Raw genomic sequence first — 15,439 nt, forward strand, 5'->3', positions numbered from 1 at the left:
CATAAAATACCAAAGAATAAATCTAACCAAAGAGGTGAAAAATTTATACACTGAAAACTATAGAAAGCTTATGAATGAAATTGAAGAAGACACAAAAAAATGGAAAAAGATTCCATGCTCCTGGATAGAAAGAACAAATACTGTTAAAATGTCGATACTACCCAAAGCAATCTATATATTCAATGCAATCCCTATACAAAGTAACACCAGCATTCTTCACAGAGATAGAACAAATAATCCTAAAATTTGTATGGAACCAGAAAAGACCCCAAATAGCCAAAGCGATCTTGAAAAAGAAAACCAAAGCAGGAGGCATCACAATCCCAGACTTCAAGCTATACTACAAAGCTGTAATCATCAAGACAGTATGGTACTGGCACAAGAACAGACACTCAGATCAATGGAACAGAATAGAGACCCCAGAAATGGACAAACGTATGGCCACCTAATCTTTGACAAAGCAGGAAAGAATATCCAATGGAATAAAGACAGTCTCTTCAGCAAGTGGTGCTGGGAAAACTGGGCAGCGACACGCAGAAGAATGAACCTGGACCACTTTCTTACACCGCACACAAAAATAAACTCAAAATGGATGAAAGACCTAACTGTAAGACAGGAAACCATCAAAATCCTCGAGGAGAAAGCAGGCAAAAACCTCTTTGATCTTGGCTACAGCAACTCCTTACTCAACACGCCTCCAGAGTCAAGGGAAACAAAAGCAAAAATGAACTACTAGGACCTCATCAAAATAAAAAGCTTCTGCACAGTGAAGGGAACAATCAGCAAAACTAAAAGGCAACCAACGGAATGGGAGAAGATATTTGCAAATGACAAATCAGATAAAGGGTTAGTATCCAAAATCTATAAAGAACTTATCAAACTCAACACCCACAAAACAAATAATCCAGTGAAGAAGTGGGCAAAAGACATGAATAGACACTTCTCCAAAGAAGACATCCAGATGGCCAACTGACACATGAAAAAATGCTCCACATCACTCATCATCAGGGAAATAAATCAAAACCACAATGAGATACCACCTCACACCTGTCAGAATGGCTAACATTAACAACTCAAGGAACAGCAGATGTTGGCGAGGATGTGGAGAAAGAGGATCTCTTTTGCATTGTTGGTGGGAAGGCAAGCTGGTGCAGCCACTCTGGAAAATAGTATGGAGGTTCCTCAAAAAATTAAAGATAGAACTACCCTATGACCCAGGAATTGCACTACTAGGTATTTATCCAAGGGATACAGGTATGCTATTTTGAAGGGACACATGCACCCAATGTTTATAGCAGCACTATCAACAATAGCCAAAGTATGGAAAGAGCCCAAATGTCCATCGATGGATGAATGGATAAAGAAAAGTGGTATATATATACAATGGAGTATTACTTGGCAATCAAAAATAATGAAATCTTGGGGCACCTGGGTGGCTCAGTCGGTTGAGTGTCCGACTTTGGCTCAGGTCATGATCTCCCAGTCTTTAAGTTTGAGCCCCATGTCGGGCTCTGTGCTGACAGCTCAGAGCCTGGAGCCTGCTTTGGATTCTGTGTCTCCTTCTCTCCCTGCCCCTCCCCAGCTCATACTCTGTCTCTCTCTCTCTCTGTCAAAAATAAATAAACATAAAAAAAAAAAAAGAATGAAATCTTGCCATTTGCAACTACATGGATGGAACTGGAAGGTATTATGTTAAGTGAAATTAGTCAGTCAGAGAAAGACAAAAATCATATGACTTCACTCATATGAGGACTTTAAGAGACAAAACAGATGAACATAAGGGAAGGGAAACAAAAATAATATAAAAACAGGGAGGGAGACAAAACAGAAGAGACTCATAAATATGGAGAACAAACTGAGGGTTACTGGAGGGGTTGTGGGAGGGGAGGTGGGCTAAATGGGTAAGGGGCATTAAGGAATCTACTCCTGAAATCATTGTTGCACTATATGCTAACTAATTTGGATGTAAATTTTAAAAAATAAAAATAAAATAAAACATTTAAATGATGTGGAATTAATTGTACATATTGCATTTATATAATTTGACACCTCTTGTATGTATATACCTGTGAAACTACTGCCACAATCAAAATAATGAACTTGTCCATTGTCCAAGTTTTCTCATGCTCCTTTGTAGTCACTCCCTGCTGTCTCTCTCTGACCCAGGCAACCACTGATTTGCTTTCAGTCAGTATAGACTAGTTTGCATTTTCTCGAATTTTATTTAAATAAATCACACATCCCTTTTTTGTCTGGCTTCTTTCATTTGGTATACTTATTTTGAGATTCATCTATGTTGTGTATATCAATATTATATATATATATATATGTATATTATACATATATATATATTTTATTGCCCAGTAATAATCCATTTTATGGGTATATAACAATTTATTTATCCATGCACCTAGTGATGGTCTTTTTGGGCCCTAGGAGTCAGATTTTTAAACTCAGTTTTGTTTTACTTGAAAGTCTGTGATTTTATCTACAATGTAGCTAAGTATGCTTTGTTATGGACTGAATCGTGCCCCCCCCCACCCCAATGCTTATGTTGAAATTCTAACCTTCAATGTGACTATATTGGAGATAGGGCCTTTAAGGAGGTAACTAGGATTAATGAGATCGTAAATGTGAGGTCTTTATCCATTAGAATTGATGTCCTAATAAGAAGAGGAAGAGGGGCACCTTGGTGGATCAGTCGGTTAAGCGTCCGACTCTTGATCTCAGCTGAAGTCTTGACCTCAAGGTCATGAGTACAAGCTCGGCATTGGGCTCCATGCTAGACATGAAGCCTACTTTAAAAAAAAGAAGAAGAGGAAGAGACACCAGCATTTCCTCTCTCTCTCTCTCTCTCTCTGCATAGGAAGAAAGGCCATGTGAAGATACAGTGAGAAGATGACCACTGCAAGCCAGAAAAAGAGGTCTCACCAGAGACTAGCCCTCCTAGCACTTTGATATTGGACTCCCAGCCTCCAGAACTGTGAGAAAATGTCTGTTGTTTAGGCCACCTTGTCTGTGGTATTTTGCTATGGCAACCTAAGCAGACTTATACATGCTTCAAGTGAAAAGATTAATGACTTCTCAGTTCCAACTGGTGCAAAATGAACCCAGTATCTTCCTTCACCAAAATTTGGTCCTCTATTAGCATTGTATGATCTCTCTGAATGGCACCACCATTTTTTTTAACGTTTATTTATTTCTGAGACAGAGAGACAGAGCATGACCAGGAGAGGGGCAGAGAGAGAGGGAGACACAGAATCCGAAGCAGGCTGCAGGTTCTGAGGTGTCAGCATAGAGCCCGACGCAGGGCTCGAATCACAAACCGTAAGATCATGACCTGAGCCGAAGTCAGTCGCTCAAGCAACTGAGCCACCCAGGCGCCCCGAACCACCATTTAATCTATCATGGAACCCAAAACCCGGATGCTCTTCTTAACATTTCCCTCTCTCTCACCTGTTCTCCTGTTTTCCAACTCATCTCTCAGTTCTATCATTTCACTTCTGGCTGGTCCTTGAACCCAGCCATTTCTCTTTTCCTCCACAGTCACCTCTGTACTTGAGATTACCACCTTCCCTTGGACTAGAGTCATAGTGTCCAAACTGATCTCTCCCCATCCACTCCTGCTTCCCTCTAATTCATTCCCGCATAATAGCCAGAGTTTTGATTCATAACCAAAACCAGGTATCACCCTTCTACCACGAACAGTTCCCAATGCTCCTAGAATAAAGACTAAGTTCCCTAACTGGTCTATGAGGCCCTTCATAACTGGCCTCTTTCTGAAGCTTTCCTCTCCCTCATTCTCTGTCCATCAGCCACACTAGCCTTTCCATTCCCTAAATATGCCTATGCCTCCTGGCCACAGAACCTTTTTTCAGGCTATTTCCTCTATCTGGACTCTCTCTACCCTTCTGTTTGACTTTACCCCAATCATCACTTTGCCAGAAAAGCCTTCTGGGACCTCTCTGCCTAGGACAACCAACCTGTTATGCACCTAAAATTACAGTGGTAATTTACATTTGTCTATATGATTCTTTGATTAATATCTGCTTCTCCAGTGCCTAATACACATATAAATATGACAGGAATTCTTATCCTGAGATGCAGAAATCTTTTAGACAGATCCATGGGTGCCTTGAAACTATGTAAAATTCTTCATGCATTGGCTAGCTGTATGTTTTTCTGCAGACATGGGCCACAGCTTATAACATATTCTCATCCATTAGGAGGAAATTAGACTCAGCAGTTGGTCCATTTTCTTATTTCTTGTTAGCCTGGAGCTCCCTGTTTAAAAGCAGAAGAGAAAGGAAAGATGAATACAAAAATTAATGCTATTCTGCATTATAATGCAAATTCCTATCTCCATTGTGTACCAGGGCTGTGTTATATAAAAAAAATTAGGGCAAGGGTTCTTTTCCTCTTTATTGGTACTGCTCTGAAAATTGATGTTTGTACTTGAGAGATCAATGTGTGTATATGTGCATGATCTGATAATTGTCTCCTAGATCCTTAGAATACTGAATCTCTTTCTGGACTCTAGACTGTACAACTAGATTTAGAGGGGAAAGCCGACCCCTCACCCATGGTATTATTCTAGACTGAAACAACCAAGATGGGGACATGTACTGCTGGGGAATACTCAGATCAATAGGCTACCAGGCAGGAGAAAGAGAATGTGGACTAGAGTGTATGATCCAAACCATTAGCAGTAGAAAAATGAAGGGTATTCTCTAACTGGACAGAGAATACCTTCCTGAGCAGCAAAGTGCAGGTGGGTGAATCCATAATAGATGTAGAGCAACCCTCCTCAGCTTTCACTTTTTCCAGATATGCCAAGGATGGCAATTCTAATGCGTGGGTGAGGGAAATCTAAGGCTTGGGTTGTGCCCTGCGGAAGGAGGCATAGAGAGAGCTCTGGGAGCACTTAAGAGCCACACTGAAGGAAGGCAGGCTATGAAGGAATGCTTCCCGTAAGAGAGAATATCTGAGCTGTATTTTGGATTAATGACATTTTTCATAAACTGTTTTGCAAAACCAATAGAAATCTTGATGAGCAGAATTTAGGGAACTGAAGCACAGGTAAGTGAATATATTTCCCCAAAGAAAATATGAAGCATATGGTCTGACATCTGATTTGGCAATAGGACAGAATATTTGAAATTGGGACTTGAGAAAAAGAGAGCATATGGTCACTCTAAGCATAGGGTGTAGCTTGGGAGAAGGGTCTAAGGTGTGAGAGGAATGAGCCAAAGAAAGAGTGACCAAAGGCACTGAGATTAAGCAAATGTCTAATGTCATCAACGTTGATTGCAGAGAGTTAAAAATAGAGCTAAGATATAGAGGCCAACCAAGATCCCCTGATGAGTTTCCTGCCCACTCTTCTCTCTCTGGTGTGACTGATACTAACAGCCTCCACCAATGTCCAGTAGGTGGGCTTTAGAACTGGGTAATGATTTTAAGGATTAAAATCATTTTTAATGATTTAAAATCCTGGGTAAGGATTTTAAGGAATAACATACATGAGGGCCAGCAAAAAGCAGCAAAATAGTTGGGAAACAGGCAGCAAATACTGCTATAGAGATACTGACTCCACTTCCTCCGAACTCCCACCTTGAGAAAAATACCAGCATTGCAACTATTTTATTCAATAGTTTAATATGTTCCTCAAGCTTATTTAATATACTCCTCAAATATAAGACTCAAGATGTACTTTTTATTTTCAAAAGTGAGACAATATTTTTAAACCCCTCTCTCTCTCTTTCTCAAAATAAATAAGTGAAATTAAAATTTAATATACTTAGCATAATATTAATATGGCACTTCATGGGATAAGAGAAAATAAATTTTGAAAATCTAAGGACTTCTTGAGAAGGGAATAAGAGTGAAAATCAACCAGAAACCTATTTCAGGGAGGAAGAAATTTGTAAAAATTAAATAACTAGGTGGTGATGGCAAAGCAGACAATGACAATTTTTTGGAGGGGTTGATAATTATTTTCAGAACTTGAGCATACTTTTTTGCATTTCAGAACTAAGTGGTTAATCTCAAACATCCACCTTGAAGAAAATGGGCACTTGATAGGAGCAAATAATTCAAAAAAGAGGGAATGCAAGGCCAAAAAATATATTAAAATGTTTAGCCTCCCTACTAACGAGTAAAACAATGAGAATCCGTTTATCAAACTACAAATGTTAAAAGGAACAATAATCAGTGCTATTGAGGGTAGACATCCCAGAGATGAATAATGGGAGCATAAAAAGGTAAATTTTCTGGCAAGTACTTTGGCAAATATAAGAAAATTCTCAAAAATTGAGCACAGCATCTGATGTAAAAATTCCAATATTTATTTTGGGAAAATAAACCTTCAGGGATAGACTATTTAATTTTATTTTTTAAAGTAGGCTTCGCACTCATTGTGCAGCCCAACATAGGGCTTGAACCCTGAGATCAAGACCTGAGCTGAGATCAAGAGCTGGACATTTAACCTATTGAGCCACCCAGGCGCCCCAGATTATATAACTTTTTTTTAAAGAATAGTGTTGTGTTTTTAAAGTTTATTTTAAAAAAACCTCTGACAGTGTGGAGCCCCACATGGTGTTTGAACTCAACAAAACGTGAGATCATGACCTGAGCTGAAATCAAGATTTGGATGCTTAACCAACTGAGCCACCCAGGCACCCCAAGATTATATAATTCTTAATAGTCTTGTTGATAAAAACTAAAAGTGTCCAAGAGTTCATTGATGACATGTTATGATACTTCCATACATCGTAAAGTATGCAATCATTTAAAATATCGGTGTACATATACACGGAAAAAAATTCACAGTACTGATAACAAAGCAGGCTTTGAAATAGTGTAAACAGTTTGGCCCCCAATTGTTTTAATGTTTATTTATTTATTTTGAGAGAGAAAGAGAGAGTACTCATGTGCATGTGTGCAAAAGTGGGGGAAGGGGCAGAGAGAGAGGGAGAGAGAATCCCAAGCAGGCTCCGTGTTGTCAACACAGAGCCTAATGTGGGGCTTTATCCCACCAACAGTAAGATCATGACCTGAGCTGAAATCAAGGGTCAGACACTCAACCAGCTGAGCCACCCAGGCACCCTTGACCCCAAATTTTAAAAATTACATAAAAAGAATACCAAAATGGCAGTGGCGGAATTATGGATGCTTATTTCTAGTCATCTTCTGCTTTCTATTTTTCTTTAATAGAGAGGTACTATTTATGCAATAACATTTTCCTAAATGTTTGTTTTTGAGAGAGAGAGCATGCATAAGCAGGGGAGAGGCAGAGAGGGAAAAGGACAGTGGATCCAAAGTGGGCTCCATGCTGACAGCAGAAAGCCCCACATGGAGCTTAAACTCATGAACCATGAGATCATGACCTGAGCCGAAGTCGGACGCTTAACCAACTGAGCCACCCAGGCACCCCTGTAATAACATTTTAATAATCATTTGAGGAACAGTGAGTATCCTCACTGAAGGTTTTATCTCCAAAGGACAAAACAATCCAAGCACAGGAGTGTGAGGATGTCATGAAGGAGAAAACAAATGAGAGAGGGATGGTCTAACTATTAGGAGAAATGACGAAGAACTTTACATATGCTCCAAAGATGAATAGTTGAGTGGCTTTTTTTAAGTCACCACTTCCTTCTATTTTTTTGACTTAAAATTTTTTTTTCTTGGAGAAACAAGGGTTCATAAATTTTGGGGAAGGCGGTGTATGGGATGGGATGGGATGGGATGGGGAAATTCAAAGACTTCCTGCCATCAGCTTTACTTCTAAGTGATTGTACATTCTGTCAATGTTTGTTTATCTCACCACCAGGGGAAAACGATTCACAACAGTCTCAACCATGAGAAATATCTCAGGATTTAACAATACGGTAAGAATAATCATTATTGATGCTTTTGCTACACCTTTAAAATATTAAAAGACTTCACTAACATCACATAGGGTTTGTAGTAACCCAAGCAGCTGAATTAACCATCGGGTCATGGTGAAACGTTGGTTTCCAAACTGCTTCCACACAAAGGTGTCTGTTTCAGTGAAGGTTCACCACAGCAGTAACAAAGACCAACTGTCACTGATTTAAGCAGAACAATCGTTAATTAAAATAACATAGGGTTACACCTCCATAATTTTTTTTTTAAAGAAAGGATATATTGGGTGGCTCACAGAATTGCTGGAAGGGCTAGACAACCAGGCTTCAAGCTAAACAGCAAAGATGAACTTCCCGTTGTGGTTTTCCTGGGACTGAAAGGTTTTCAGGGATTCAGAGCTTTCCAAGCAAAAACTGAAAAAGTGCTAGGCAAATTGTGACAAGGTGGTCACCCTAGAGCTGGTGCCACAGACATCAAGTACTTGATGCACTTTGGCTGTTAGAAACTGTTGCTTTATAGTAACTGTACTGACACTAGGAAAGACAGTGACAAGGAGAGAGAAAGAAACAACTTGTATCTTTAACTTGGAATCAAAGGTCGAGCATAGATGTGTGATTAAATACATGTTTGCACCTTAGCAGCAAGAGAGGCAAAGAAAATATTTCAGATCTTCTATTTCCATTATGGGAGAAATCTTTGCAGGTCACCAAGATTTACAAGGTGAAGAATTCTCTAAATATAGGGAAGCAGGTCAGGTGGCCCAAATAATGACCAATTTCCACTATAGTATCCATTTTTTAAAAAAAATCTAAGAACGCAAAAGCAATCATTCATCTGGTGTATAGTGGTTTCTTTGACTTAAAATTGAGTTTTAAGAGTCAGATTAACAGAATGTTACTATAATATTATCTTAATTATTTGGCCACACAATGCCTGTTATAAACCTTAATCTGTATGATGAACATAATTCTGTATTTGAGTTGTAAACAATTTAATCTTTCTGACTTTTGTGCATCACAAAGGATTGGTTTGTTTCCATTATTTACCCAGGGGAAAAAAATTGTTGCTTCTCTATCATTTCTAATACATCTAGAGGAGACAAACAGTTACCCAAAGGCTACAGTGTTTGCCAGGAAGAGATGGACTTTAATGGAAACCTTTTATCTAGGACAAACCTTAAGAACAGTAATGGACAGTGTGTTCTACATAGCTATTTAGCTTTCACTCTTACATTTGTTGTGGTTAAGTGATTTGAGCAAAGGATTTCAAGTCAGCGCTCATGTATTTTTCTTAGCTATTCATTTCTCTTACAGAATGACCTTGAACAAACCCCTTAAATTTTTTGGTTTTGTCTTTATATTCCAAACTATAAAGTGGGAATGCCTGTAATTAATCAAAGATTCAACATTTACTGACAGATGGTAACGAATAAAACAATAGAACAAGAATTCTGGTCCTGCTTTTCATGTTGTAGTTGTGAGGTCTTGGCCATGTCACTTAAGTTCTCATGTCTCAGTTTCCTCAATGTATAAATGATAATAATGCCTGCATTATCTACTTCAAAATACAGATGGAACAACATTTTCAAAAATATGGAACAGTGAATGCAAAGTATTAGTATTGAATTAATGCCAAAAATGCAGAGTGCTTCCTTTGATTTTACCTAGAAAATATATCTCTGAAAATCAATCCAAAATTATAGAAGCTAATAGAAAAGCCCTTTTAAGTTTGTGGTTACCTTCTCGGTGGCAGATTTTTAAATAGTAATTATTAATGCAGGTTTCTTTCACTTGCTGTTTCCTAGACTCCAATCTCTCAAAAGTTTTCTGAATTGTATTTGTATTCCCTGAAGTCCTGGGATGCTCTTCTGAGGTTTTTTGTATTTTGTTTTTTGTTTTTTTAAAATCTAAGATGCCCAAGATAAGATTCCATACAGGAGGCAGCTATTACTGCAGCAAAGAGAAGATAGTAGAATTGTTCGACTTAAATAACTGCCCCCTATTGGAGGTATAAAACATAAATTTCGTTTATAATGAGAGGGAACAAATGGAGAGAAGAATCTGTTAGAAGAGGTTTGCTTGACAAAGATGCCATATCTACTTTGTAAAATTACCAAGTGCCATGGGATTAGGAAAGTACTTGCATACCCCCTACGAAGAGCCTCCTTTGTTTCCTTGCTCTCTGGTCCTTTAAATAGTGCCTGGATAATCTCACATGAACTCTCTGGAGCTGTGAATTTATAGATTAAAAACTGCTGATTTAAGACAGCCGTGTGATTAATCAGGGCACCAGAAATACAAGCAAGCAGGCAGGATGATTATTCTAGCAGCTTCATAATTTGGACTCTTCAGTAAGAAAAAAAGAGCTCAAGCCGACTCCTTTACAAAAGTTCTTATTATATCTCAACCTTCATGTCTAAACCTAAATAGAATTCCTTTCTATTTTTAATACCTTTTCAACAAAGTGAAAGCTGAATTTGTACACCAGTTTTTGTCTTTTATCCATCAACACTCTGGTCAAAGACCAATTACACTGCCTGTTAATCTCAAGTGGGATAAACCCTTCTGACTTTTTCCTCACACCTACTCTAAGTGTATTTATCACAAAAATTTGGCGAATGATCTGATTTAGAAGAGGAGGTGCTGCCTGCTTCTCTGGGTGACCTTGGGAAAATCTCTCAGATTCTTTTCCTAGGGAATGTAATATAGTTAATAAAGAACTATGTGATCTGTCTTGCCCACTCAAAACAATTTTGTCAGCTGACTTCTTGACTGAGAGGCAGAACTTATTTGTGAAGTTAAATGTTCAACTCAGTATCACTTATACGTTAACTAAGAATATAAAGGAATTTAACTCGGGTCTTCGTGGGACTTAACCATGAAAACTCCTACACATTAATACAAGTAAAATGCAAATGATGCCACACTATGCCCCGAAGAAACTATAAAGATGTATAAGAAATTATCCTTGATCTCAAGGATTTTACAGGCCAGTAATGACTTGCTACAATTGCTGACACATTTTAAAGGGTTCAGTTGAGAAAACAACTGAGAGTACTCACCGTGTACAAGACATGGTAGAAAAATAATAATTATTGCAGTGTCCTAAATAATGTCTCTTAAATATTGTGATTACCAATGAACGTTTGTCTTCATTTTTTAAAATTTTTAATGATTTATTTATTGTTGAGAGAGAAAGCATGAGCAGGGGAGGGGCAGACAGAGAGGGGGGACAGATGATCCAAAACAGGCTCTCTGCTGGCAGATGTGGGGTTCGAACTTACGAACCGCAAGATCATGACTTGAGCCACCAGGCACCCCTTGTCTTCATTTTTTTTTAAAGTGAACAAATTTAACAAGATATATTAAAGAAGAGTCCTCAGTCCTACCCATCATTCCTCTAATATCAAAGACAATTACTTTCAACTCTAGATGACTTTCCTCCCACGCACCTCTATACTCTAGATACCACGCTTCTATTGCTACACCACGTTCTTTTAGTAGGCATTCTCTATTGGTTTTCCTCACCCCACCACAATTAAACACATACATATACAGTCAGTGTCCCATTCCTCATCATCATAGTATAGTGATTAGATAAATAGATGGTGTTTATATTATTAGATGTATATATGTTGACAAAAACTGACCTCCATGCTTTGGAACCAAAATATGATGCAAAGACAGAGTTTGGGATGAAGAGGAAAAGTAGCTTTATTGCTTTGCCAGGCAAAGGAGGTTGCAGCAGGCTAAAGCCTTCAAAACTGCAAGCCCACTGGAGGAAGTGGGGAGGGGGCTTTATAGGGAAATACAGGATCTAGCTGGTCTTGATAGGAACTGTGTACTGCCAGCCTCCTTAGTCGTGTCTTCAGGGTAGGACTGGGTTCCTAAAACAAAAGGCTAAGAAGGGAGAAGGCAAGGTTTGCAGAAGAGAAGGAAAAGGTTACTTAGTTTAAAACAATGCTTCTCGAAGCATTAGTGCAGCCATTTTGATTTTTGTTCATCTTTATGCTTTTAAGGCATTTCAATGGTGATTTCAGAACAGAGTCAACTATCGTCATTTTTTTTTCCTGCAAATGTTTTGCTTTCCCTGGAGTTAATAATTTTCATGTGTATGTTTGCTTAATTTTCTAACCACTAATTCAATCAGTCTCTCTTCTGGTTGATAAATATTCTATCAGTTTTATCTTGCTAAATATTTCCGTCCCAGGGCCTCTGACCTACTCCAACTTTGACTTGTGGCATAGCTGTTGTCCTAGGAGCTCCCTTTGCAAACATCTTGGAGGTTCCTTTCTCTTTTCTCCTAGGATAGGTCTTTTGTTTTGATGGAACCCAACCTTCAGTAAGTTCATGAGAAAGGACACCTGGGAAGTAAATTTTTTGAGATCTTGCATGTCTGAAAATGTCTTCTTTCCCTCTACATGCATACTGGATATGGAACTAATACATAAATATACAGAGATATAGAATATAGAAGTAATTTTCCCTGGGAATTTTGAGACAATTTCACCATTGCTTTTCTTTTTTTTTTTTTTGAAGGTCTAAGAAATTTTATTTTATTTTATTTTATTTTTTTTAATATATGAAATTTATTGTCAAATTGGTTTCCATACAACACCCAGTGCTAATCCCAAAAGGTGCCCTCCTCAATACCCATCACCCACCCTCCCCTCCCTCCCACCCCCCATCAACCCTCAGTTTGTTCTCAGTTTTTAACAGTCTCTTATGCTTTGGCTCTCTCCCACTCTAACCTCTTTTTTTTTTTTTCCTTCCCCTCCCCCATGGGTTTCTGTTAAGTTCACCATTGCTTTCTGCTTTCCGGTATTATTACTGAGGACTCAAAAGACATTCTGATTCTTGATCCTTTGTATGAGACCTCTTTTTTCCTTTTTGGAAGTTTGTAGACTCTTCTCTTCATCTCTTGTGTTCTTAAATTTCATAGTAATGTGTCTGGGTGTGGGTCTTTTTTCATCCCTGGTGGCGCATATACACTGAGTGAGATCTTTCAATCTAAAAACTCATGAGGTTCAGTTCTGGGAAATTTTTGTAAATTATCTTCTTAATGCCTCCCCAATTGTTTTCTTATTTCTCTCTGTCTGAAACTCCTATTATTCAGATGTTGGACCTCTTGACCTTGTTCTCTGGATTTTTTTCTTCTTTTATTTCCTAGCCCTTGGTGTTTTTGCTCTACCCTCTGGATGATTCCTCAACTGGATCTTCCAACTCTTCTGTCGAGATTTTCATCTATGCTACCATAACTTTAATTCCAAAGAATAACTTTTGCAATCTGAATATTGTTTTTATGTAGCATCTTGTTTCATAAATGTAATATCTTGTATTTAAGTTTTTTCTCTCCTTGTCTCATTGCTATTTCCTCAAATATTCTTCTTTGTATTTATTTATTTGGGATTGTATCTTTCTTTATAAGTTTTCTTCAACTTTCTGTTAATTGTTTGCTCATATTTAAGAGTATGACACTAAAAACTAATTGAAAGCTTTAAGTATCTGGATGGAACTAGAGAGTATCATGCTAAGTGACATAAGTCAGTCAGAGAAAGACAAATACCATATGACTTGACTCATATGTGGAATTTAAGAAAGAAAGGGGGCAAAAAGGGGAGAGAGAAAGGCAAAACAAGAAATCAACTGTTAACAGGGCACCTGGGTGGCTCAGTCGGGTAAGTGTCAGACTTTGGCTCAGGTCATGATCTCATGGTTCGTGGGTTTGAGCCCTACATCGGGCTCTGTGCTGACAGCTCAGAGCCTGGAGCCTGCTTTAGATTCTCTGTCTCCCCCCCCCCCCCGCCCTCTTCTCTCTCTGCCCCTCCCCCTCTCATGCTCTCTCTCTCTCTCTCTCTCTCCCTCTCTCAAAAATAAATAAACATTAAAAATTAAATTAAAAAAAATAGACTCTTAACTATGGAGAAGAAACTGGTGGTTACTGGAGGGAAGGTGGGTGCAGGGATGGGTGAAGTAGGTGATGGGGATTAAGGAATGCACATGTCATGACACCACTCAATGGTGATGTATGGAAGTGTTGAATCACTGTATTGTACACCTGAAACTAATATAACACTTAAAATTAAATTAAAAACTTTTAAAATAGAAACCTTTAAGTATATGTCAGTTCTGAGCTTTAGGGCTGGGCTGTTTGTTGAGGGACCCCCAAACTGATATCTTTAGCTTTCTTCATGGGCTGGTCTGATCCTCAGAGAAGGATCTTCCAATCTGACTGCCGATGTCGGCGTCAGACAAGGTAAGAGAACTCAGCATTCAGACACACTCTCATTCCCACATGTCTGGTGTGTTACCCCACGTTCCACTATGACTGATGACCCTCAGACCAGACACTCTCATTTTTACCCTCCCCAAAGAAGGAGTCTCTAGTCTATGGTGGGGGCTGGGAATAGATAACCAGCAGTGTGGAGTAAGAAACAAGATTTAGCTATTTGTTCCATCATTAGCTTTCAACTAATCTTCCGTTTTTAACATTCTCCAACTTTTATTTCCATTTCCAGAGGTGCCTGGTCCTGATAATCCCTGGAATTTTAAGCATTTCTGCGATGGAAATCAGTTTATTTCCCCTACTAGGTTAAGAGCCCACTTTCTCTGGACTCCTCTGAGTAACCACCAACCTGTCTGCTTCATAGCCTATGAAATGTCTTTGATATTGTTTATTCTCATCTTTACTAGCTTGTCGGTTTATGGCCTTAAATTTTTTTTTAACTAAGTTTTAGTGGAATTTCTGAAGGGAGGAAAATTAGATGCATGTGTTTCCTTTTACTGAGAACCCCCAATTTATTTTTTTACCGAGAGACTAGTGAATCAAAGGAATTTAATCAAAACCAGAGCCATCATAGAGAAGCTATCAAAAACTAACATAGCTCTCCTCTTGTTCCAGCAGGCCCCAATGAAAAGGAAAAAAATGGCATGTTACTCCAAAAATGGAGTACAAAAATGGAGGCCTATTAAAATATGGGTAGGCTAAAGCATACTACTAATCAATGAAATCTTTTCTTCTGCAATATTAATTTAGACTGCGCTCTTAGTAAAAATTTGTACCTGCTTTTTTATTAATATACTTATTTTTAGAGCAGTTTTAAGTTTATAGAAAAATTGTACAAAAAGTACAGAGAGTTCCAAATATCCCTTATTTTCCCCCACATAGTTTCTCCTATTATTAACATCTTGCATTAGTAGGATACATTGTTACAATTTACAAACCAATATTGATATACTATTAAAGTCCATGGTTTCCTTTAAGGTTTCTTCTTTGTGTTAAACAATGTTTTGGGTTTTGAAAACTGCATGTATCCAACATTATCATGTATCCAACATTGCAGTATAATACAGAATAGTTTCACCACCATAAAAATCCCCTTTGCTCTACCTATTCAATCCTCTTTCCCTCTCCCCAAATCACTGGCACCCACTGAGTTTTTTACTGTGTCAATAGTTTTGCCTTTTCTACAGTGTCATGTTGTTCACATTATACAGTATGGAGCCTTTCACACTGGCTTTTAACACTTTAAACATTACCAGTAACCTTAACTGTT

General features: G+C 38.3%; 1 long non-coding RNA gene across 3 annotated transcripts in view; it reads right to left on the reverse strand.

Annotated features, from left to right (window-relative positions):
• Positions 1-3,094: 3,094 nt before the first annotated feature.
• Positions 3,095-15,439, reverse strand: part of LOC113603960 (uncharacterized) — a 49,922-nt gene continuing 37,577 nt past the window's right edge. For all 3 annotated transcript variants that reach the window (XR_008293083.1, XR_008293082.1, XR_008293081.1), the window contains one exon: positions 3,095-4,284. This is a non-coding gene — a long non-coding RNA (uncharacterized LOC113603960). The remainder of the gene's footprint in view (positions 4,285-15,439) is intronic.

The sequence above is a fragment of the Acinonyx jubatus genome, chromosome E4, assembly GCF_027475565.1.
Source record: "Acinonyx jubatus isolate Ajub_Pintada_27869175 chromosome E4, VMU_Ajub_asm_v1.0, whole genome shotgun sequence".
Classification (NCBI taxonomy): domain Eukaryota; kingdom Metazoa; phylum Chordata; class Mammalia; order Carnivora; family Felidae; genus Acinonyx; species Acinonyx jubatus.